This window comes from Balaenoptera acutorostrata, chromosome 19 (assembly GCF_949987535.1).
Source record: "Balaenoptera acutorostrata chromosome 19, mBalAcu1.1, whole genome shotgun sequence".
Classification (NCBI taxonomy): domain Eukaryota; kingdom Metazoa; phylum Chordata; class Mammalia; order Artiodactyla; family Balaenopteridae; genus Balaenoptera; species Balaenoptera acutorostrata.
The window spans coordinates 16363148-16388628 of record NC_080082.1 but is presented as its reverse complement, the minus strand read 5'-3'; the positions used below and the strand labels follow the sequence as shown (position 1 = coordinate 16388628).

The window sequence follows — 25481 nt, the reverse complement described above, 5'->3', positions numbered from 1 at the left end:
GAGGGCTATTGTTTTGTTACCTTTGCTTCCTAACTGTTCAGGAAACCAAAATAATATTTGAAAAAAAATCTTTCTGAAAAAGAAGCCCAGATATTCCTACCTCTTTCTTCTTTTCGTAGCTTTCTTGTCTGCCATCTCTGCTGTTCCTGCACACCCCACGTAGGAGTAGCTTCGTGACTCTTAGAAAGGATTGTGACACTGTGAGCTCAAGTCCACTGAGCTGAGTTGAAATCTCGTTCTGTATGCTACAGGTTATTAGGGTTAGCCAAAAGAATGTACATTTATTTACTAAAGGTACTTTATAAATCAATACCTTGTTTTTGAATTCAGGTCAATAGGAAGAACTCTGAAACACAAGCAACAACTACAGCAACCCTAAAACAGCACTTTCAACTTATTGATTTTCAGAAAAGTATCTTTTCCTGGCATTATTCACACACCCTTGATAAGCAACTCAATGCAATCAAAAAGTTTAATGGATTTTTTTACACCCCCCCCTTCCCAAATATATATATATATTTTTTTTTTTAATAATTATTTATTTATTTATTTATTTATTTTTGGCTGCGTTGGGTTTTTTTCGTTTCTGTGCGAGGGCTTTCTCTAGTTGTGGCAAGCGGGGGCCACTCCTCATCGCGGTGCGCGGGCCTCTCACCATCGCGGCCTCTCTTGTTGCGGAGCACAGGCTCCAGACACGCAGGCTCAGCAGTTGTGGCTCACGGGGCCAGTTGCTCCGCGGCACGTGGGATCCTCCCAGACCAGGGCTCGAACCCGTGTCCCCTGCATTGGCAGGCAGACTCTCAACCACTGCGCCACCAGGGAAGCCCCCAAATATATATATTTTTCAACATGTCTTTGAATTGCAACCAGTTAAGTTCTTGAAAAAGATAAGTTGGGGGGGGCGGTGAAAGATGGAGTTTGCATTTCTTTCTTCCCATTTGTATGGGGAGGCATTTTGCTGATTCATTGTTAGAGCACAGCTAACCAGATCCACTAGCTGTTTACCATTTAATTTCATTCAGTCTTTGGGTGATTTTAGATATTTCTCTAACTTCACGGAGAAAATTTTATTTCTTCTTGTGCAACAGTATTTATCACGTACTTAATTGAGCGTGGTCTTGAACTGGGGCACTTAAAAAGCAAAAGTAGCTGGAATAATTCTTACCTTCCTTTCAGGCCAAGTATTCTTAATCTGGGGTGCCCATAGACTTCAGGGTATTAGGGAATCCCCAAAGTTGTTTACAAACTACTGTGTGTGTGTGTGTGTATGTGTGTGCATGCTCCTTTCTTGGAGAAGGGAGAACATGCATGGTTCTTGGAAGAACCATGACCCTGAAAAGGACATGAATCATAGCTCTAAAGCAGCATTTCTCAAAGTATGGTCTGGGAACCCCTGGGTTTCCTGTGGTCTCTGAGGTCAGATGATTTACATATGAATACAAAGACATTATTTTTCACTCTCACTCTCTCACAAGTATACAGTGGAGTTTTCCAGAGGCTACACAACATATTATATTGCAGCAGATTAAATGTAGAGGCAGATCTGAGAATCCAGCTGTCTTCTCTTAAACTAGACATTAGAGATTTACAAAAATGTGACACAGTGGCACTCTTCTCATTAAATTATTTTGGTTTGGGAAATATAATTATTTTTATAAAAATGTTACTTATGCTAATGTATAATGGGTTTCTTATTTTATTTTTTACATGAATTAAAACATATTTTTTGAATTTCTCTTTTTCAATCTCTAATATATCCATAGATATAACCTAGACAGACAAAAGCTCTTTAGCATCCTTAATAATTTTTAAGAGTGTAATTAGGCCCTGAGACCAAAAAAGTTTGAGAATCGCTACTTCATAAGATTTCGGGCTTTCTCTGAACAATACTAACAGACAGAAGTAAAAATAAAAATAGACACTCTAATAATTAACTTTACAAGTAAGCAGTTGTGCTGTTCCTAATATAGGGTTGAATCATATGAAATTGCCAGCATGTTACTGTTATTTGCCTACAAAAATGGTTATTTCGTGTAGTAAACCTAGTAAAAAGATATTATTATTAATCTACCAGATGGGTTACAGTTGCTTTGGCGTTTCAGAGTTGTTTGGGCCATGCTGGTAAGAGTTCACTGCCTTATCTGCACACTCTTATCCAGGTTCCTTTTGTAAAATAACTTTTTCTTTTCTAAGTATTTTATTCATTAACTTTGATTATAAAAGTAATACATGACCTAGTAGAAGTACAGAAAAGTACTAGAATGGGCATTCATAATTCATCATCCAGAGGTAGCTTCCTGTGGAACTTTCTTACCAACATATTACTTTCACTCAGTTTTCTAGGCATATTTTAATCTAAATAAGAGTGTAATGTATTTTTCGATCTTGAAGCCTACTTTTAACACTATTATATAAACATTTCCCATTTTATTTTAATCTCTTCATTTAAAAAGGTAAATATGTTTTCTGATTAGAAAAATTAACATGCAAACTTTTTTAATCTTTGAAAATATAGAAAATTGTAAAGAATTAAAGTACTCTACATGTCATCACCCAAAATAATCAGGCTTATGATTTTTGTGTTTTTCAGTATTTACACATAATGTTTTACACACTTGATATCATATCGTTTACACAGTTTTATATTCTTTTTTACATATGATGAACATTTTTTGTATCAGTGGAAAACTTGTCATAAATAGTTTGTTTACAGAATATTTTATCATATGGATATAACATTAGTTATTAACAATTCCACTATTTTTTCTATTGTTTGCACTTTTTCACAAGCACAAGTAAGGCTGCTGTGAACATCTTTTTCTCTACTGGAGGTCTTTTCACCTCATTTCTCAAAAATGGAATCATCCCATTTCAACTCAGAGGCTCGTCACACAAGTATGCCGCTAATAGTGTTAAAGCACAGGGGATAGTAGAGAGAATGTTCTAGAAGAAAAGGGCAGCTTCCCTAATTCTGTAGGCTAGATTCCTAGAAGTAGAACTACTGGGCCAAAAAGCTTGAACATACATTTGGCTCTTTATTGCCAAACTGTTTTCCAAAAAGTTGTGCTAATTTCCATTTCCATCTGCCATGTTGGAGAGGCTGTTTTACTTATCCATACCACAACTGGGTTTTCTCTCTTTGTCTCTTACTCATCCTTCCCTCTCCCCTCCTCCCCTCCCCTCCCCTCCCCTCTGCTCTCCTATGTTTTCCAAATGAACTTAACAGGAAAAATGTTATCTTATTTTAATTTGCATGATTTTGATCTTTAATGGTGTAGAAATTGTTTTTCCAAATATTCTTTGCTGGCCACCGACTGTGCCTCTCCAATGAGTTACTTTTATTTTCAAGATGGCTGACTAGCGCTAGAATCAATCTTTCATATCCCTAGTCTGTAGTTAGAAAATGGGCAAAGCCAACTGGTCCGCAGGGTTCTGAATTCATTCTTTCGACTTCATTATTACCTATTTGCTAACCAAATGAACTAATGCCAATCAAATGCCACTGTTAGAAATATCTCTGGCCAGAAACATAAAATGTTGAAACCACAAGTAACCTTCTCGTTAGACCCTGCACTGGTCAATAACCCCACTTCAGTCTAATTTGAGGCCCTGTCATTTAAGAGGAAAGTGAGTAACTTATACTTCAGAAAAGGGCAGTAACAGAAGAGTAAACTTGAAATGGGTCTTATTTAACTGGGAAACTAGTGCATATCATCTAGTACCTTTCTGGCTCTTTCCTCTGGCTTGAAGTCTCTTGAATGACCTGAACATCCTTTCTCTGTGGATGTGTATCAACATATCTATAGACAAAGGTCGTGTTTAGTTCTCTTTTTATAATTCTGCACAAATAGATCCTTTCTAAGCATTCTGTTTGTTTGTATTTTGAGATTGTGGCCACATGTAGGGAGGAAAGAAGGAGAATGGGGAGAAAAATTGTTGTAAATATATTTAATAGAAAAAAATACTGAATATATGATAGTAAAGGAGAGGACTCCAGATGGCAATAAGAATCGTTGAATGAAAAACCTTGAGAAACCCTATTTATGATGTAACCAAGCTATGGCCTAGACAGGAAAGGCAATAGTGAACTGTAAGCTTCCCTAGGGATATAAAGAGATCAAAATTGAAAGGGAAACACCCTGACATAAATGTCTAAAAACAGCAGACTCCCTGTTTTCCTGTGTTCTGTTGACCAGATCTCTTTATTAACTATCTCCCAGGCCTCACCAGTATCAATAGTGGTTCATAATGATGACCTGAGGGCAGAGCAAGATCTCGAAGTGCCCTCTGACTCATCAAAGAAATATTAAATTAAATGTATTTTGTTGTGGTCTAATTCTTTTAAAATTGGTAATCCATGTGTGGTATAGATGATAATTCCCTATTAATCCAATATTTTATTCGACCAGAGCAATCTTTGAGTCATCCATTTTCCAACCACAAGGAAGAGTTGATGCTAGTTTTTAAATGTCGTTGAGCGTACATCAGTTGCGTCTCTATTGTACGTCGCTCAAGGAATTTACATAAGCACAGCTGAATATCCATTGTTTTCTTGCTCTGTGATAAAAGTTCATTTTTAAAGCCTCAAATAGTGATTTGTCAAAGTCCATTTGCCAGTTCTCTAACAATTCCAGCCAAATTGTAAATTGTATAACTGTCTGCATCATTTGCATACGTAATCATGTTAGAGTGATGGTATAATCTAGGCACATCATTTATGAGAAGAGGGAACAATAGCAGGGAGCTTCCAATTCTTGGGATACTCAGAGTAATTTATTACATGGCTGATGTTTTCTTTCTAATTTCCACCAAATGATCTCTTTTAGAATGATGAGCACTAAGGATGGCTGTCCCTTGTGTGTTATCTTTGCTGCTTTCCTAATCTTGAATTGAGAGCCAAGACGAGCACCATGTTACACATCCGCTTCTTCACACACACACACACACACACACAGTAATTTCAGTCCAAACAATATCAGAAGAGTTCAATGTTCAATGAAACATCCTCCTGAAATGGTGCCCCTGTGTTAAATTAATTTGATCTCTGGATCTAGTTATTGAGTATTCTTTTCTGTGCATTGACAATTTACCAATTGCTTGCTTCCTATTTTTAATCAGTCTTGCAGATAATTTACCAGCCAACTAAATTGTTTTACTGGCCTATCACACTTCTCTACCTGACAGAGCAAAAGTAAATACAATCAGTCTTGTGTTGCACCATCGGAAATTTATGATGACCCCAGGCAAGTAGCTTTCTGCAAGACTAATTTATGTATAGTCACATCTGTCACTATGGCACTTGGACACATCTTAGGCTTTTTTATTAGTTATTCCTGGTAACAACCCTGTGAGATCACAAGGTGGGTCAGATATACCCTTTCTCGAAAGGCCTCTGAAATTTCATTAGACACCTACATTTTGGGACTCAGCCCTCAAGTCAGGAGTATGGTCCAGACCATTGATCAGGGTCACCTCGAGTCCTAGGACTCAGAAGCTCTACCAGGCCCAAATTCATTACTCCATTTATTAATTTCTTCCCCCACAATAAATGCAGAGAGGAAATCACTTTCCTGGGGTCATAAAACAATTTAGTAGTAGTAGGATTAAGCTCCATTGTAAGTTAATGATTAACAGAGGCTCAAACCTGGATTCTTATTCTGACAGCCATTTATTTATTTATTTTTTTAAAATAGAAATTGGTTCAAAGTTTTTTTTTTAATTTATTTTATTTATTTATTTTTGGCTGTGTTGGGTCTTGGTTGCTGTGCATGGGCTTTCCCTAGTTGCGGCGAGCGGGGGCTACTCTTCGTTGCAGGGCGCGGGCTTCTCATTGCGGTGGCTTCTCTTGTTGCAGAGCACGGGCTCTAGGCGCGCAAGCTTCAGTAGTTTTGGCTCACGGGCTCTAGAGCGCAGGCTCAGTAGTTGTGGCTCACGGGCTTAGTTGCTCCGCGGCATGTGGGATCTTCCCGCACCAGGGCTCGAACCCGTGTCCCCTGCATTGGCAGGTGGATTCTTAACCACTGCACCACCAGGGAAGTCCTCATCCGTTTATTAATGGTGTGACTTTGGAGTTGCCTACCATCTCTTGAAACACTGTCATCTTTCTGAAAGTGAGGGAAACGATGCCTATCCTTCGGGGGTTGCTGTTAGTGTTGAAGTAGAAACAGGTCCCTGTCTAAGTGTTTTCTGGGACTAGCTATTTATACTCCTTCCTGTGATTAATCCGTACCACAGCCTTGCCAGGGGTGGGGGGTGTCTCTGTATAGAACTCCTAGTACAGGATCTACACTCATTATTATTATGACGCTATGTGGTAACTCATTATTATTAGGATACTATACAGTAGAGAGCGTCACCACGGTTGTCTTTCTTTCCTGCTGTTTATTTACTGTAAACATCTTGGAATTCAGAAAGGAATCTTTTCCATTCAAGTTGCAAAATTACAGTTTAACAGAATTTGAAATAATTTTGGCTTAAAATACTCAAGTGTGGGCAGAGAGCAATTGATGAATCTCTCTGCTGACTCTCAGGACAATCCATATGATCTCAGCTTTCGTAGACAAGCCTGAAGCTCACCAGATCCAACTCTCTCCCGAGCTACAGATGCACAGCTGTCACTGCTTCTGGCAGGGGTCACGCTCACGTACCATGGAGCGTTATTGAGTGGCGGTTTTATACACATAAGGCTCTTAGAATAGCACGTGTCCTATAGTAAGTGCTCAGTAAGTGTTACCTAGTATTGTTGATATAAGTATTACCCTGCTCCCATCCCACCTGACTAGTTATGTTTGCTGGATCAGCTTTCTTAATGTCCAAAGCTAGAAAGATTCTCTGGTCCAGTATGAGATTTGTTTGAATGGCTTTCATATTTTTATGGCCTAGTGATACTACATAACTTTCCATAAATGTTTATGGAACAGAAACAAATGTGCACACCCTGTGGACAAGGCATCTTGAGGGATACAAAAATGAAGAAGCTTTGAATCCTCACCTCAAAGACCTTATACTCTGTTGAAGGAGAGGGTGGGGCCTTTTCATTAGGGAAGTCAAACGGGGGAATTTTTTAACATTATGTATGTGTGTAAGTGCAACAGGATGGGAGGGATTAAGGGTTCAGTTATCCTTCCTTCCTTCCAACCATCTCTCCACCCTTCCCACCAAGCACCAGGCACTAAGTGATAGGACCGCGAAGTCAGTGAACGCATGATCTCAGCTGTCAGGGTCATTCCACGGAAGAGATACAGGTGTAGGCCAATGGCTATTGGAGAGTGGAGTAAGTGCTCATAACGTAGGCTCTAGGAGGCACTAGAGGAGCCCAGAGGAGAGTCTTCTGAACTGGAATGAGAGATCAGGGAAAGCTTTCAGGAAGAGGTGATGCTTGAGGCAAATTTTGAACAATAGTTTGAGGAGGTCAAGAAGAGGACAGAAAAGAAGAAAGAAAAAGAGAAAGAAGCTCGGTCAGGACACGGAAGCAAGAAAAGGGCTGGAGCGTTATGGCACCCCAGGCAGTTCAGAACATGCAGGCGGGCTGGGAACGAAAGCAGAGCAAGGTAGGCAGGATGGTTAGGTCTTTAAACGGGGCAGGAGGGGAGCAAAGGAGGCAACAATTCCAGACAGAAGGACCAGCATAATCACAAGCACAGAGATGCAAAAAGGGAATTACGTGAAAGAAGGCCAGCAGGTGGCATAGCTGGAAGAGAGGTGAGTCTGGAAAGGTAAAATGGGGCAAAGCCCACCTTCCTCCTGTGGAATTCCTGTCTGGCTCCCTCAGCACCATCTGGCTGGCCCAGGTCTCGGTGGTACAGTATAGCCATTCTGATTCCAGCAGCCCTAACATCCTCCCCTGCCATACCAATGGTCTTATGACTTTGATTTTGATTCTGGGCCAACTTGGCCATATGGCTGGGCTGCCTTAGTACAGAAACTCTTTGAGCCATTTGCCCTGAGTAATGTTTATATTTTCTTCAGATCTCTCTTCCATGTGGCTTTTGACTGGCCTCCCATTTCAGCCAACAGCATCAGAAAAACATGGTTAGGAAATAAATGCCTAAGAGATAGTTGGTTCAAAATGAAAGCATTCTTTTTTTTAAAAAAAAAATTTATTTATTTATTTGGCCTCACCAGGTCTTAGTTGCGGCACGCGGGATCTTCATTGCAGATGCGGAATCTTTTTTAGTTGCGGCATGCATGTGGGATCTAGTTCCCTGACCAGGGATCCAACCTGGACCCACTGCATTGGGAGTGCAGAGTCTTAAGCACTGTGCCACCAGGGAAGTCCCTGAAGACATTCTTTTAAAAGTACACATTCTAGAGAATTTCAAGGGCTCAGGAATATTGGGTCTCGCCCAGATTTGGGCCACGTCTATGAATTCTAACAAGGTTTGCGTTCTTACACATCATCCTGAGGTAAGGAGTGAGTGATGGGCTACAGCAGCCATAGAATGAATAATAGTGAGCTTAAATCTTTGCATTTAAATTTTTTTTTTTTTCAAAGATGATCATGTGAACCACAGAAAAAGAAGGCTCTTCCTATTGATTTATGTTCTTGGTGTTTTCTGGGAATTTTGTCAATCTTCAGAGAACAGCCTGATCATTTTTAGATTGCATTAAATTCCTCAGAAATACTGGCATGCCATAAGTGCCTTTCACTTTTTTTAGTATATATAGTAAGCATTAATAACTGTCAGAACTTTTTTCTAATAAATTTAGCCCAAAAAATGCCTAGTTTGCACCTAGCTCTTTGTTTGCTGTCGTAGATGTCAATGAAACACAGTACATTTAAGGAGGTTTTGTATAATTCAGTACTCCCTAAAACAAAACAAAGCAAAAATAGCAAATCTTCCTCTTTCTTATGATTTTTAAGGATTTTTTTACACTCTTCTCTAACTCTAGAAGTCTTTCTCAGACCAAGGCAGTTTGCAGGGTCAAGTCTAAGATGTTTTAGCAACATTTTCTTCTCAAATGGACAACAAAATCATTAAACCCCTTTGAATTCAGTGAACCTGCCTACACGTTCCTATTTCAGAACAAAAGGAAATCCATTTGAAGTATGCAGATTGTTCATAGACAAAATTGCCCTAATTAATAAGGCTCTTTAGGTTGAAACTAACTGGAACCAAACTCACATTAGCTCAAGTAAAAATGGGAATGTATTACTTCATATGCCAAAATGCCTGGGGTAGGTGGCTTCAGGATCAGCCGGATTCACCAGCTCAAACAGTAATATCGATCTCGCTTCCCTTCTCTCCCTGCTCCCACACCCACCTAGGTTCTGTTTGCCTTATTTCCAAGGGGACTATTTGCATGTGGTAGTCCCTGGCAGCTCCAGGCTCACATCTACCAACATTACCACTCCAAGGGGAGAGAGCCTCTCACTGCCAAAGGCCCCAGCAAAGTCCTGGATTGGGCTCTCGTTGTCTCAGCTTGGGTCCATCATTGTGGACACTGGTATGGTATCCCACTGCCAGGCTTGGGTCAACCTCGAACCCGGGGTTGGGTCAACCCTACCCAAACCAAATAGACTGAGAGCAGAGTGAGGTACCTCCCGCCGCAAAGAAATTTAGAGTACATGTTCCAACAGAAAGGGAAGAGAGCAAACAGCAACCATTGTCCATTACAATTGCCTCAGTAAATCCTAGTGTACTGGAAAAACAGGTGGTACAGTCAGGTGAAGGGCATAAAGCCAAAAATTAACAATAATAATGTAAGTGGCAAAAGACAACTAAAAAGTAAAATATGTCATCAAGTATTTGGGGTTTTTAAATCTTTAAATGCCAGATAGCTCCTTTGATCGGAGTATTTTCACCGACTTCAAGAAATTAAACTATAATTGACCCAGTTGATTCCTAAGCTCACTTCAAGCTTAAAAAAAAAATTCTATAATTCTATATATTGGTTAGGTTGATTAGTTCATTGTTTTGGAACAATCTAGAAATGGCTTTCGGGTCACATAGCTAGGTAAACTACATGATACTGTGTAAATGGTCTGACACTTACCAGGCTTTTTCAGATGATGGCTTCCCTACAAGACCAGTCTAAGATATACTCCTTCAGGGGATGTTTTTATTTAATATCACTTTGTAAAAGAAACGAAGAGAGAATTCAACTCTGTATTTGGGTGAAAATATATCACACCATTTTTTGTATGATTATTTAATAATATTAAATTTTTCCTTGAAATTTATAATCACATTCTCACCATAACTCTAAATATATGAAGTAGAAATTCATGAAGGAATTTTACAGGTAAAATAAAAAGTATTCCCTAGAAATATGTAATAAAATAGCTGATTAATTTTTAATTATAAACTTTTAAAAGCCAAATAATAAAGTCCAAATGTGAGACTAGAAATTCTACCAATTTGATTTGATTTATTACTATGAGCCTAAGTTCTACCTGTCTGGAAAAAAAAATACAATTTTTTTTTTGTTTATTTCTCTCTTTTTAACACTGGTGTGTTTTACTCAAACAAAGCCTCTCACAAAGTTATTTATTATTCTATTCTATTTTTTCCATCATGCACACATGTCCTTTCATTTCCATCTCCTCCATGTGGAACATTGATTACAATAAAAGGCAAACATCTATTTCACAAATTGACAAGAGCAGTGAATCTTCTTTTTTAAAAATCATAATAGATACACATTTATCAGCTTTAGGGTTATTTCGTAGACCTTTTTTTTTCTTTTAACTAAGTACTGCCAATCTACAAAACACTCTCTACCTCATTTCTGAAATAAAATTTGCATAGAATTCAGCAGCACATCAAGAATGTGACAACATTCACTTTGGAGTTAGCATTGTTCATGCTCTCATTGTGCATCTGAACTCTTGTGAAGCTACCTTTTCATCCACCAAGGCCTCCCAAAGGTACTTGTTTTAGCGATGTGTTTCACCAATTTTTCCTCATTCCAGAAAAGACAGTAGCCGACTGTCTCTATCTAGTGGAGTGGGTGATCTTACCTTGAGGTGTTAAGAATTGCTAAGGGCCATAAGGACTTGTGTAAATTACAGCCATGCAGAGAGGCATTGAAAAATCAATAAGTAATGAAATAGTACTGGAGTGAAGTAGCCAAGAGAGCAATGGGTGGGAAACTCCCAAGGACACAGTTTCATTTTGTCAAAAGGTAAAAGAAGATGTTCTGATGTGTATCTATAAAACAGGCTTCCTTGGAAACAAGAGGCTATTGGCATAGATGGCAAGAGGGTCACTCCAACACGCCACTAAACACAGTGGACTGTGGACTTCTTGGTACAACGGTTTTATTTTAGACAACCATGCATTTTATTATTGCAGTTAAGCAGTAAATACGGCGTTTTCTTCACCATTTTGTGTGTCTGCCCCACCACAATTTTTCTGTCCCCTGGATACCCAAGTGTACCCCATTTCCTGCGTTCTGTAAGGGACCATCCATATGGCCTCCACAAAGCATCCTCTTCCTTTCTGACTGTACGTTAGCAATGTTTCCCAAGAATGTGATGGTGTGGTTGAATCTGAACATCAGTTCCCAAGGATTCCCACCCATTCACAGATGACTCTGGTTACATACGGCCTGGAGGCTGGAGCTCTGTAGTCTAAGGAACATTCATATGGTTAAGAGTTCCTGAGCTGATAATTAAATCTGCTGCTTCTTTTTCTTTCCTTTTAAATTTGAAAGGAAATCATGTTGATATTTTTGATATTGATGATTTGTTTTGAGATGGTAGAACTGATTTTTATAAAAAAGATATTGTGGCATATTTGAGTATCACAAAGAAGTAGGTAGGGGGAGGGATCCGATGCAGTCAACTTTGCTTGGGAGAACGTGTTTCCCTCCTGCTGACAGATGAAGGTCCCCTTTTATCTCTGCCCTTTCCAAGGTGATAATGCCCCTTGCTCCTTACATATCCATCTGGTATATAAATGAAGCTATCTGTAGAGAAAGATGAGCCAGGCACCAACTGAATCCCAAGGTCTAGATCAAGAAAAAGGGAACCATGAAGATGTTACCCAAGAACTGATTGAAATGACAGGATTACATTTGCTTTGTGTGTGTGTGTGTGTGTGTGTGTGTGTGTGTGTGTGTGTATGTTTATGTAGCTTCTGTCCTTTGTTTATCAATAGAACAATGAAAACTGGTCCTCAAGCTCTATTTTGGGTCAGCTGGTGTCACTCTAGCTATGGGAGTTGAAACTTTAAAAAAAAAAAGATACCCGCCTGGAAGAGAAAAAAATAGCCATGAGTGTTTGTACAATTAAAAGACTTGTAGTCTTGGTGAATTGTGACTCGAGTCTTAAAACACCAAATAAAATATTCTACTTATCTCCTTTCCCTTTACCGACACCCAAGTACACTTGGAACACTGACAAGCAGAATCTTTCATATCTGATGAAACAGGGCAGTAACCATCGAGTGAAAAGGATTGAGATGTGAACCAACTGCCAGCCTATTCCCAGCCCATTTATGATATGTCGGGTATGTTTCCTGATAACTAATGAGCTAATTTTTTAATATAAATGTCAGTTACACAGCATTATAATTCAACATGTGTATATACCCCAAAGTGGTGATCACCGTAAGTCTGGTTACCATCCGTCATGATCGATCCCCTTCACCCTTTACCCACCCGTCCCCTGAACTAGTCTTAATTATTATTTTTTATTCTCAGGCTGTGTCTACCTATTATTATGTAGCATGGGAAATGAAGACATATATCACATTTAATAGAAATCTGTACAAATCAGGTCCAGAGAAACACTTTCTGATAAATAATAAGGAAGCAATGTAGGTAGCTTGGGTTGTTTGACTTTCCTCTTCTCCTTACATGAACATACAGAATCAGATTGCTTTCTTTGTACCTATAATATTCTGCCATGTCTGGTTGAGAGTACCAAGGTGAAAAGTCCAACAGACAACAGACAAGTACTTGTGCCACTCACCACCCCCAGCTTGCTTGTCCGTCCACTGCGTGCTGTACTCCTAGTAAATCCCGGCTGGTCGTGCTCCACACCATGGACAGAGCAATACCCACCTCCTCCCACAATTCATCCGCTGATGCCATTATCCATTGTTTATGACACTGCAACCACAGTAAAGGATTGATATGTCTTGATCTTTGAAATGCTTAGACAAGAGGCCACACATTCTAAGAAAAAACAATGTCAAGACAAGTCTATTCAGCAGGGGTTGGAAATGGATACTGTGCAGGAAAATGCATTAAAGTTGAAGAGGGTTTTGTTTAACATGGTGGTTTTAAAGACGTAAACAATTATGATGGGCAATAACTCCTTCAATCGGAAGGTTATGGAGAAGCCCCACATAGGCCAGGGTGCTGGTATGATTCCAAGTGGTGCTACCACGATGAAACACTAGGGGTCACCATATTAATACCAGTGTCCAGGCTCCATTGCTCTCCAGAGAGCCTACCATCCAGGAGCTCTTGGCTCCCTGTTTATTCAAGGAATGTTGCTCAGTGCCTACCGTTCATGACGTGTCACCCTTTGCAGTTATTTCAAGCACCACTGAAACAATGAGGTAGAGTCCTCTCTAAGCCTCTTTCTGCTGAATGACATTTTTTAAGGGCCACCTAAGTGTATCAATCCATTATTTGGGGCTAGAGATAATTATAAGGGGTGTGTAGGCCAATTAACCAAATATAGAACATTTTCATTCAGTAGCTACACAGTATGCCAATTCAAATGTTCTGCTTAATCCTGAGTCTCTCAAACCATGTCAATACTTTTTTACTTGCCAGGATTGATATTCTGTTGAGTGTTGACTAAAACATTAATCTCTCTCTTCCTTTGTTTCTCATCTCTTTATGTTTTCAATCCCCAATTCAGAAACTATTCTCCAAAGAAGAAATTTAAGCAGTTGTCTATAATCTACAGATACGTTATCACCAGGCTGTACCACAGTCCCTAGAATTAGAACGGGAAACTGCTGACCCAGATCCATAGGAGGCCCCAACCTCATAGTGATATGATTCTACTTACTCCTATTTTAGTCCTAAGGATAATGCTACCCGCCCCACCATCATAAGTAGGAAACTCTATCTCATTTGGAGTAGAGCTTCTGAAGGCTAGGATGCAAGCAGTTGATGATCTGTGAACAACATTTAAACCACATACACGCATACATATACACACACAAAAAAAATCAGTATTGCAAGGGAAACAGATGGCAATTGATAATAATGGTAAATTCATAGCCTGGATAAAGTGCACGTCTAAGTCAATATTAATTTCAAAGCTTCTGGGTTTTTTACGTGTTCTCTTTGTTTCTCTTTATTTGAGTATCTAATATGCAGAGGCATGCGTCTGGCAATGGGGGAGATAGAAAGATATACATGTGCAAAGAAGGTAACTAGTGGTTACTATGGCTTTCTCTTCCCTGTCCCCACCATTTGTGCAACTGTCTTACCCAAATATATCCCTTCTTCATCCACCATTTCCCTCCCACCCTGTTCAGTCATGGTCTCGTATTTTCTTCTGCATTTCCTATTATTCTGGACTGTTAACTTTCACCCATCCTTTTTCTCTGTCTCTAGCCCATTTCACTGTACATATTTGTGGAGAAACTGAAATATATTTTGCAGTTTGCATTTCTCTTCCTTATCAGGCCTTTCTTTCTCTAAGAAAGAAAAATATTGATATTACTTTTACTTTTGTGTGTAGCTTTCAGTCAATTTTTTTCTGTGGGTTATCACGCCTTGATAGTGAAAACAGGATTCCCCCTTTTCTTCCCCTAGAACAACCATGGTTTAGTGGGAAAGTGATTTAAGATATTTCTATGCAGCAAATTAATTTTGCAAAGCCAATGGTACAGAAGTAGAGAAATAAATCAAAACCATGTCAAGGGTGGTGTTTTTTAAGAAGGTATTTGGGGAGACATGAAATATGCTTCTGTTGAATCTGAAAATTAAACTCTTGTGGGTCCAACCCTTAATTCCTACCAAATTACAATGGAGCCGTCCAGGGTATAATCATATCGAAGGACGTATTTGCTATTATTTGTTTTTTAATTTAAGTTCTTCCAAACTCTAGCCTATAAACACCATACATAAGAGAGTTCTTTATCTCCCTTGAAATAAGGAAACTTTCATTGTTAACTAAGAGGTTCACAACTTTGACGTTCCGTTTCTCCAGAACTGGAAATTCTTAACACAGTGACCCTTGGCTCTTTGCAGCTGCCAAAGGGTGGGAAAGAAGGAGAGAGAGAATTTCTCCAAGGCTCTCTCAGAGCAGTGCGGGCTTGGACAAAAATTGCAATGGCATACGTCACAAGCATACTGCTCAAGAAAGAGATTGTATAAAGTCTAGCTCCAGTTCAGTTATATCATACATTTTATTTTCTTTTTGGTTCTCCAGTTGATGTTACCCATAATTTAATTTTTGAATCAGATAAACATCCTCACTGCATACAAAGCTGTACTTGGATAATCCTAATGACCTCATAAACAAGAAGGCAATAAAACAGAAGCTTCTAACCAAGGGTCTGTGGACCCCAGTAATTCCATGGTTTGGTTGTGGTGGAATCCTCTGAAAAATATATGTGAAATTTGGGACTCATATTAACTTTTCTGCGGAGGGAGCCCACAACATTTATCATTTCCTCAAACAAGTCACGTGCCCCCCTACCCCAGCAGCTTAAGAACCCACTGGACTTGAGTGTCTTCTCTGAGTGAGGTCTTCCGTGACTGAGTCAGGAATCTCCTGGTCAGGCTTCATTACTGCATGGACTAGAAAATTTCAATTAATGATAATACCGTTAATATTTACTGAGTGTTTTCCACGTCCCAGAGCACTGTTGTGAGCACATTGTGTGTGGACATTTCACCTTATCAGGTGGAAACTACTCATATCCCCATTTTATAGCTGAGAATGCTGAAACACAGACAGGTAGGCAGCTTGCCTGTGGACACAAGTTGGGAAAGTGGCAGAGTTAAGACAGAGCCAGGGTCTGGCCCTGTAGTCCCTGGGCTTAACCAGTGCTTAGCCACTCTGCATGCTGCCTCTTGACTGAGGGGTCCTCCCAGACGGGGGCTGTCCCTTTCACAACAAAATAGAACTGAGAGTCTAAGGAAATGTGAGCACTAAGAAGTGAGGAAATAAACTTCAACTTGCCTCTTCCTACTCCACGTTCCCAGGATACTAGCAATTCAGGGCAAGGCTAGCAAAATGCCAGGGCACTGCTTGGTGCTAGAGAGGGCTCCGAGGGCAGCAGGCAGGTCTACGGGCCCAAGGAGTCAATTAGTCATCCGCCTTCAGGGCCCTTAGCGCCTCACATTTGAAGACCACTTTCCAGTTGACAGTCCATAGCCGCATCTCTCCCCTCCCCACTCCCCTGCCAGGAAGACAGGTGGAGATCATTTCACAGACTAGAAAACTGAGGCCCAGAGTGGTCACAGCCTAAGCTACAGCAGAGCTGTGTCTAGGGCCCAGGTCTCCAGACCCTCAGTCCAGTTCTCTTTCCATTGCTCTTTTTTTTTTTTTTTAATTTATTTATTTATGGCTGTGTTCGGTCTTCGTTTCTGCGCGAGGGCTTTCTCTAGTTGCAGCAAGTGGGGGCCACTCCTCATCGCGGTGCGCGGGCCTCTCACTATTGCGGCCTCTCTTGTTGCGGAGCACAGGCTCCAGACGCGCAGGCTCAGTAGTTGTGGCTCACGGGCCTAGTCGCTCTGCGGCATGCGGAATCTTCCCAGACCAGGGCTCGAACCCGTGTCCCCTGCATTGGCAGGCAGATTCTCAACCACTGCGCCACCAGGGAAGCCCTCCATTGCTCTTTGTTGCCTGGCCCATAGGTGTCCCTTGGCATCTTCAACAGAACAGCCAAACAGGCAAGAATCCACATGCACTCAACTCCGCTCCAGTGGGAGCCTTTTTATTTGTGGCGGCAGAGTAAGCCCTACCCTGACCCAAGGCAACCATGTTACTTTCACTATCTCATTTAATCCTGCAAACAACCCAGTGAGGTGGCTATTATTTCCTCAGTTTCACAGACAGGGAAACTGAGACATAGTAGCACAGCTTGTCAATTACAAACCCCAGACTTCATACCCAGGCGTGTCCGATTCCCCAGTGTTTGCTCTTCACCGCTGGGCCGTGCCACCATCCAGGGAGACAGGAAAGGACAGAGGAGTAGGAAGTGAACAGCCTCACTTGCATGATGAGCAATGCTTTTTACCTTTTCCGAAGACTGCACAAGCGGAAATCTGTTTCGAACACTAGCCCATGAGGTTAAAATTAAAGAGGACAATTACGAGTGATTAGTCACTGGAGTGGGGCTCCGTGGGCATCTTCAAAAATAGGATCAGCTCTCACCCACTTGGACCCGGCACAGAGGAGCCGTCGGAGAAGTCCTTTCTAGGCCTGTGATTCTGTGATTAACTCTTTTAAAGGAGTCAGGCTGCTGAAGCTCATTAGAAACAATGGCCCCATTTCTCAGGGGCTGTTGAGTCAAGCGGGTCCTGAGGAAATTTCTTTGGCACCCAGGGATCATGAAATTAACACCAGAGCCGCTGGCACAGATCAGTCTCCTCTGTGGAGACCTCAGGAAGGGAACAGTCACTCGACCTTTTTGTCCTGAAAACCCAGGAAGCCCAGACGGCGGGTGGTTTGGGTTTCAGCACCTCTGAATGCATCATTTCAAACAGCCACTCTTCCTAAATTTTCATTCATTCCGAGTTCCCAGGAGAAGCATCCTGAATGAACAGAGGGGCCGGGAGGGCTTTGAAAGGCCGGTGGGAGAAGGTGACTGGGAAGGACTCTGAGCTGGATAGAGGGCAACAAGTGAGGCTCACGTGCCGGTGCCAGGGCGGAAGGGGCCCTTCTGTCTCTGAGCCCTGAAACAGGCCGCCTGAACAGGGGCCTTCGGGAGTTTTGCAGGGACCCCCGGCACGGACAGCTGGCCAGTGCCACCGAGCTGCCACCAGCAGCGCTTCCAAAGGGGGAGGGTAGAAGGCCATGTCTTTAATGTGCTCAGTGGGTAAAATTCCTCTTTGTGGAACCTTCCCTCGGTTTCCAGCATTATGTCTAGTGAAGACTGTTTTCACAGCCCAGAGGAGACCTGGCCCCCCTGCAAGCCAGAGAGGCTGTAAGCCTCCCCTCCAAAGGTGGCTGGGACCCCTGGGGCAGCCCAGAGGGAGAACCAGCCCCAGGCCCCAGAGAATTGGGGTTTCTCCTCCATCAGCAAGAGAAATGTGTATCTCGAGGGTTCTCGCTGAAAGAACTATGGGATGGAGGGAGCCAGAGAAAGGTCTGACTTATGGCCACTGTAAAAGAAAAGATGAGCAACTGAAAAAAAAAGAAAAGAAAAGAAACAAGTAAGGTGGAGGAGTGTAGGGAAGGGTTGAGGGTTTCTTCTGCCACAGTTTTTCTTTCAGAGATCTGAAATCGGGAAGTGTTACGTCAAAGCTTTCTCCAAATGACTTGATGAGGGTTTTTTGTTGGGTTGCTGCACTCCTGGGACTCATTGGGATGGCAGGATAAAAATTAATTAGAGGCTGTTTGGAGGGGGCTTTGCAAGACAGCCTGAGGCTACGCTTCAGTCTGGTTGTTAGAAGCAATATCATCACCACCTCCTTGCCCAGAGAATAAACCTGCGCTGGGGCGGCCGGGGGGAGCCACGGAACGTTCAACACAGACATCAGAGCCAAGACTTCCTCCCAGAGAGATTACTTACCACAAGCCAGTGGATCTACCTGCTGACAACCTCAGAAATGTGTCTCGTTTCATTTTCAGATTTTTAAGAGGGGTTACATCTGAAGCTTACAGAATCCTGATGAAACGCTTGGTGGAAGAAGAGGTACTTGCCTCTTCCATGCCTCTGAATGTGACCTCTAGGCTGGGTAGAGCTACCAGGCAGGCACGAGGCAGGCCAGATCCTTTCCAGGCTTTGCTTCCTTCTTTTAGGGGGTGGCACACCAAAGAGGAGGACTCTAGGAGTTGGCACGTTTCTGCATGACTAAGGCTGACCCATGATTATTTCAAATTCAGATAGTTTACAAGAAAAATAGTGCAAGCCCTCTTCACTCTTCTGTTCTTCCTCTTTCTCCCTTCCCTTCCTCTGCCCTGCGGTCCTCACGTCTCCTCTCTTCTCTCACCCATACGTAATCCTCCTCTACCTGAAGTACTGGTTCAGTGAGTGACCTTGAGGTTGGAATAATTGGGAACTGGCTCCTTAATTCTGGATAAAGTGGTTCAAAGCATGATATTAGTCCCAGCATTTTGTCAGTCACAAGTAGCTTTTCCAGCTGTATATTTCACCCTGAAATGGAAAATGCAAAGGGAGTGGATGCCTGGGTTTCCTTCTTAAGAGCACTTTTAGCCATCATGAAAGATCCTGTGCACTTCGTATATATTTATCTCCATATCACTGTAAAAATGTTAGCTAGTTAGTCCTTATAACATTTCCTGTGATGCAAGCAATAATTAAGATCCCTGTCTTATGGATGGAAAAACTGAGATTGTTCCTATTTCCCATGTCCAGAAAAAGGCAATCTGTGTGTGAGCTCAAAGAAAATTTGGAAACTCCGAGGGCCCTCCCCTCTCCCTAGACTTAGCTGTGTCTGTTTTATTGCCTATAATTGCTTCCTTGCGTCATGGTGGGGATGGGGGTAGGGTAAACCAATGGGAACAATTACCAAAAGAAAAATAGCAAGTTTCCCTCCAAACCAGCCATTTCCAAAATGAATTCACCAGCTGCGTCGTAATATGAAGTCACACAACCGCACAACATTTCAGCAGCTTCCTGCTTTGAAAGATATCAATACATTAAGGTGAGTCTTGTTCCCTTGACCTTAGACAAGGAGTGATCATGGCACTCACCACATCTTCAGAAGACACAAGAAGCCTTCTCCCTAGGAAGGCTTACCATCAAACCTGAACACTTGGCTTATTTCAGAGGGGTGTGAGGCGGTGATGAGCCAGGCTAACAGCACTTCCATGCTCTGATTTGCTTACACATAACCGGAGAGACAAGACGTAGTCCCCAGTGCACAGAGATGATAGCGGTTGGTTAATGAGCTCAGGAGGGAGCCTAGGACCACCCCTTGCCCACTTGCTCTCTGCCAAAGGGAGGTGAAAGGAGCTACTTGAGGGCTGCTCTCAGAATCCAGGTCCAAACTAAAGTCAGGGTCAAGGGGTATGGCTACATAAAGCCAAATCCTCTCCACTAAGTGCTTTCAAAACTAACCAGTCTGCCCGAAAATCAATCTACTGCTTTATAAGCAGCCAGCATATTTAGAACTGTGGAAATTAAAGATGGAAAAGACCTATTAAGCCTTCTAGATCATTCCCTAGGGCCCAGTGCAGGCTCATTCCCTGTAGTACATTTGTTAGCGCTGTGTCAGGCCTAATTTCAAGTGTCTCAAGCAATGAACATAAAGGAGACAGAGACAGTGGTGTCTGCCCATGCCCGTGAACAATGCTCATGTGATTAGAGTTCTCCGTGCTGCTCTCTGGCCTTTGGCATGCCTGGAGAGGGTTTGGATTCCCCAGGGCTTGGCCCAGAAGACACCAGCAGCTTCCAGAAAGTGGAGACATTTAGAGAACTCCTCACTTCTTTCTATGTAAGCAGAGTAACACCCTGCCTTTCGAAAGTATCAAGGCACCAGCGTCTCTGTAAATAAATCGCCATAAGGCAAGAAGAGAGAATCCAGGTGTACCAGGACTCATTTTAAAATGAAATAAACCCTACCCCCAAGGAATCCAAGCTTCTCTCTTACAAATTTTATTCTGGGTCGGTCATGGGTTCACTGAACCGCATTTCCAACCAGTGGTGAAATGGAGGAAACATTTTCAGAGATGCCAGGGCTTTATTCTAGAACATTCAGGACCCAGTGATATGAAAATAAGAACAGATGGCTCACAATAGCACAGTCAAGGTTTTTCTGAGAAATCATTTCTCTTTTTATCTCTGTTCCCAGCTAGAGAGGAAGCAGGTCACATTCACAATTTCAGGTGGAAGACTCTTTAAATGAGGGTAAACAGAAGCCAAAGCTAATAGAATCCAGAGAACAAAGGGATCAGAATCGAATGCAAGCCGTGTTCTTTCTACTTCTCCGTTTTGAAACGATGGAGAAAGTCCCTTTAGATATTCACATCAAAAATTCCAAATGCGTGCATTGTAAAGCCCAACTCTGTTACAGGACACAAGCAAAGGGAGTCATTCACGGGTCCAGTGCAAAAACGGTGTGACAAGGACTTCCCTGGTGACGCAGTGGTTAAGAATCCGCCTGCCAATGCAGGGGACACGGGTTTGAGCCCTGGTCCGGGAAGATCCCACATGCCGCGGAGCAACTAAGCCCGTGCGCCACAACTACTGAGCACTCGTGCCACAACTACTGAGCCCGTGCGCCACAACTACTGAAGCCCACATGCCTAGAGCCTGTGCTTCGCAACAAGAGAAGCCACCGCAACGAGAAGCCCACGTAACACAATGAAGAGCCCCCGCTCGCCACAACTAGAAAAAGCCCACGTGCAGCAACAAAGACCCAACGCAGCCAAAAATAAATAAATGAAATAAATAAAAATTTTAAAAAAAACCAATAGTGTGACAGCTCATCGACCCCAAAGATCTTGAAAACGGGACCACATTTCATTTCCTGGAATAGGAGTTTCCTCCAAAGAGACTCTGTAACCCCATACCTGTTCTCAAGGATGAGGCCCATTTTCTTTCCCAGATACTTGAAGCAAAACTGAACTTTTCAAAGCCTGAAGTTTGACGCTCGGCCCAGCAGCAAATTCACTTGCCAACCCCCCACTTCCTCCCCATAGCCCTGTTCTCTTCCACTTTAAAGCATTATCTCATCTCAGCATTGCCGCTTTTCTTTTTTTTTTTTTTTTTTAAAGGATTTTCTTATTTATTTATTTATTTATTTATTTATTTATTTATTTATTTTTGGCTGTGTTGGGTCTTCGGTTCGTGCGAGGGCTTTCTCCAGTTGCGGCAAGCGGGGGCCACTCTTCATCGCGGTGCGGGGACCGCTCTTCATCGCGGTGCACGGGCCTTTCTCTATCGCGGCCCCTCCCGTCGCGGGGCACAGGCTCCAGACGCGCAGGCTCAGCAATTGTGGCTCACAGGCCTAGTTGCTCCGCGGCATGTGGGATCTTCCCAGACCAGGGCTCGAACCCGTGTCCCCTGCATTAGCAGGCAGATTCTCAACCACTGCGCCACCAGGGAAGCCCCTTGCCGCTTTTTTTAAGTTCAATGTCAATAGCTAGTTAGGAGAGGGCAGGAGGGTCAGGGTTTAGGACTCCAAACCGTCCTTGACGTTTCTCTGTAGACGGATCTGCTGTTTGCATCAGCCCCATAAAAAAATTAAAAAATAAAAATCCCTCTTTACTATCTGAGAAAAGATCAGAACAGGAAAATGTCAGTTTGAGAGCTGACAGAATTCTGATAAGAATGAACTGGAAATGAGAGAAAGAAAGGAAGAAATGCTGTCACTCAGAGTTTTTAATTTAATGTTTTTAGACAAATATGTTTCCCACTGAGTGTGTATGTTTTTTTCACACACGACTCTTCCATCCCTCCACCTCTTTTCCAAACGCTCTTCTTGAGAGAAAGGCTGTCTATTTTGACTTGATTTGATTTGATTTTTACGGTCTTTCCACAACCTTTCAAAGATCTGGAAGGGTCAACCCTCCTGGCCTGAGAGCTGTGAGCACATTCACTCCACAGCATTTCTTCTAAGCCCTGGAATCGTTTCCACTTTCAGAAGTATCTATACATATTTTTAGAGTTAGGGAGATAATTTAAATTCTCAGGCTTAATTGAACCGACAGAATGGAGAATGGAGCGCTCCAGATGGAAACACTTTCAGAGTGTGACGACCTCTGAGTTCAAATTTAATACCTACATAATAAAGGCTTGAAGATAATATAATGGGCATTGTTTCTGTTGCCTTATATTTTTTTTTCACTTGTGTAGCAACTTTCCTATTAGAGGAAATAGCTGGTGTTTTTAAATGCAGGCTACACGAAACATCAAGAAATGACCCCCATTAAAAGATATATTTTTCATGAAGAAAAGGCCAAGTCTTTGATGAATAGAATACTCAGTAAGAGTTAAGTGTTCTTCTGAATGGAAAGAAAAAAACAACAACTTTTTCTGGAAACTAGGAAGTTGCCCAGTTCACCAACAAAGCATTTATTGAGCACCTACTCTATGCCTGGCACTCTACCAGGCATTTTATATCATCTCACTTAGATATTATTATCCACATTTTTCAGCTGAGAAGAATGAGGTGAAGAGGGGTGTGTTTGCCCAAGATGGCAGAGAAATGGCGTGACAGACCCAAGGTGCACACCTGGTGGGTTTGCAAAGCATCCTCTGTGTACAGGCCGTGTCCAGCATTTAGTGACTTTTGTCCTGCATCTTTATGCAGGGTGCCTTAAATGTCCTGTATTCAGCTACTTTTAATAAGTTACAAAAGCTTGCTACAGCTACTTTTCAAATTTAACTAAGTGTTCTGTATTTTTATTTGCTAAATCTGGCACCCCTGACATCTACATCTCAAAATCCCAAATCTAGAGGTTTGCCCCTTCTTCTACACAAATGAAACAGGTCTTTCTGGACACTTGATACAATGAGCAATGTACACACTAGGCCTGATCTATAGTAGTTAGGAGTGTGCGCTCTGCAGTTGCTGAGACTTGGGTCTCATCCTTGCTCCACCACTTGCAAGCTGTGTGACCTTGGACCTCCCTGAGCTTCAGGCTGCCTAGCTGTAAAATGAGGACACGAGTAGTACCTACTTCATAGGGTTGTATGGAGATTTAAGAAGAGAATGCATGTAATAAAATAACCTGGTTTCTGGCACACAGTAAGTGTTCAAGAAATATTAGCTATTACCTGTATCTTCAAAATTATTCTACTATGGCTCTTCTAAAGCGCAGCTCTGCTCAAGCATCCCTTTGCCTTAAAACATCAATTCTCGTGCTCGCTTCGGCAGCATGTATACTAAAATTGGAACGATACAGAGAAGATTAGCGTGGCCTCTGCTACTTGAAGCAAGGATGCCACGCAAATTCGTGAAGCGTTCCATATTTTTGCAGCCGCATAGCACAGGGAGATCAGCTCGGTGCTTTGTGACCACCTAGAGGGGTGGGATAGGGAGAGTGGGAGGGAGACCCAAGAGGGAGGAGATATGGGGATATATGTATATGTATAGCTGATTCACTTTGTTATAAAGCAGAAACTAACACACCATTGTAAAGCAAAAGATGTTAAAAAAAAAAAAAAGAAAATCAATTCTCTACAAGAAACTATGCAGATCCCTTATCTTTGTATGTAATGTCTGACCCCACCAAACTGTTCCCTGCTACCACACATATGAGACAGTCAGTCAGTGACTGTCAGCATAACCTGCTGAATGCAGCTCTGAACATGACTAAGGAAACAATTATGTTTTCAGATTTAAGTGTGAATTCTTTCTCTGCCAAATAGGATTAACTGATATCGGGTCCTTGGGCTTCTTTGTCCTTATAGGTGGATTTCACTTTTTAATTAAAGATGCCATATAACTTAGGATGTTCTGGGATCCTCTGCACAAGAACACCACGCTGGAGGAGGCAGAATGCTAGAGAAAGTGTCAGTGGGAAGATTTTTGTGGGGAAAAGAGTTAAGGTTTTGTCTGTCCACTACCCTCCAGGCTCACACCCCTCTCTCTGACCAAGCTTACCTCCTGGCTTCAAAGCAGCCAGGCCGTAAACACTAAGGAGGGATTTTACTGGCCCATCCTCAACTTGCTATTTTATTGTCTGGCATTTCCGCTACCTTCTCTGGGAGTTGACAGAAATATCTTCTATATAACGGTGTTTGGTTTTGCTGGCTTGGATTCACGTTGTCCGTGGGGGCTTCCTCTGTAGCTGCGTTGTCTTCTCTAGCCCTTGCCATGCCGTCTCCTGGTCACCCTGTGTTCTTGGGAGGTGTCAACCACCGTCTGGACGCTTCTATCCCTGACCTGGGAGACGTTGAGAAGCACCAGGCCCTGACGGCACCCCCAGGCATGGGGCAAACCCTAGAACCCCAGGATGGGGACCAGGCGGGAGGTTAAGTCAGAAGGGAGGGTGGGAAACAACCCCAAAGAGCCAACGTTCCCCCTGTGAGAGAAAAGAAGTGGTAGGCCAAAGACTTGCCTTAGTAAAAGCCAAGGATACAAAGCAGGCCTCTTTATAGACACATGACCTGCATCCCTGAGGCCCTACTCTTTACGGATTCATGCGCTGGCATAAGTTCTAAATTGCTGCCAGTTTCACAACTGTTTTTAATTTAAAGGCCTCCAGGCCATGATATTCCAGGGCAAAGAGAGATTTTTCTTCAAGCCGAGCAGAAGAACGAGATCAGAGCGCCCCCGTGGCTCGCGACATCCGACTTCACCTCCTCAGCTTGGGAAATAATAATTAATTTCTCCCCATCTCCAAAACGTACTTCCATTTGGAGATAAGCGAACACACTGGAAACCATTCAGAGGAGGCTCCAAGGGGCAGAGCAGTC

At 42.3% G+C, this 25481-nt stretch overlaps 1 pseudogene; it reads left to right on the top strand.

The window, feature by feature from the left end:
* The first annotated feature begins 23921 nt into the window (after positions 1-23921).
* Positions 23922-24036, top strand: LOC114235990 (U6 spliceosomal RNA; annotated as a pseudogene).
* The last annotated feature ends 1445 nt before the right edge of the window (positions 24037-25481 follow it).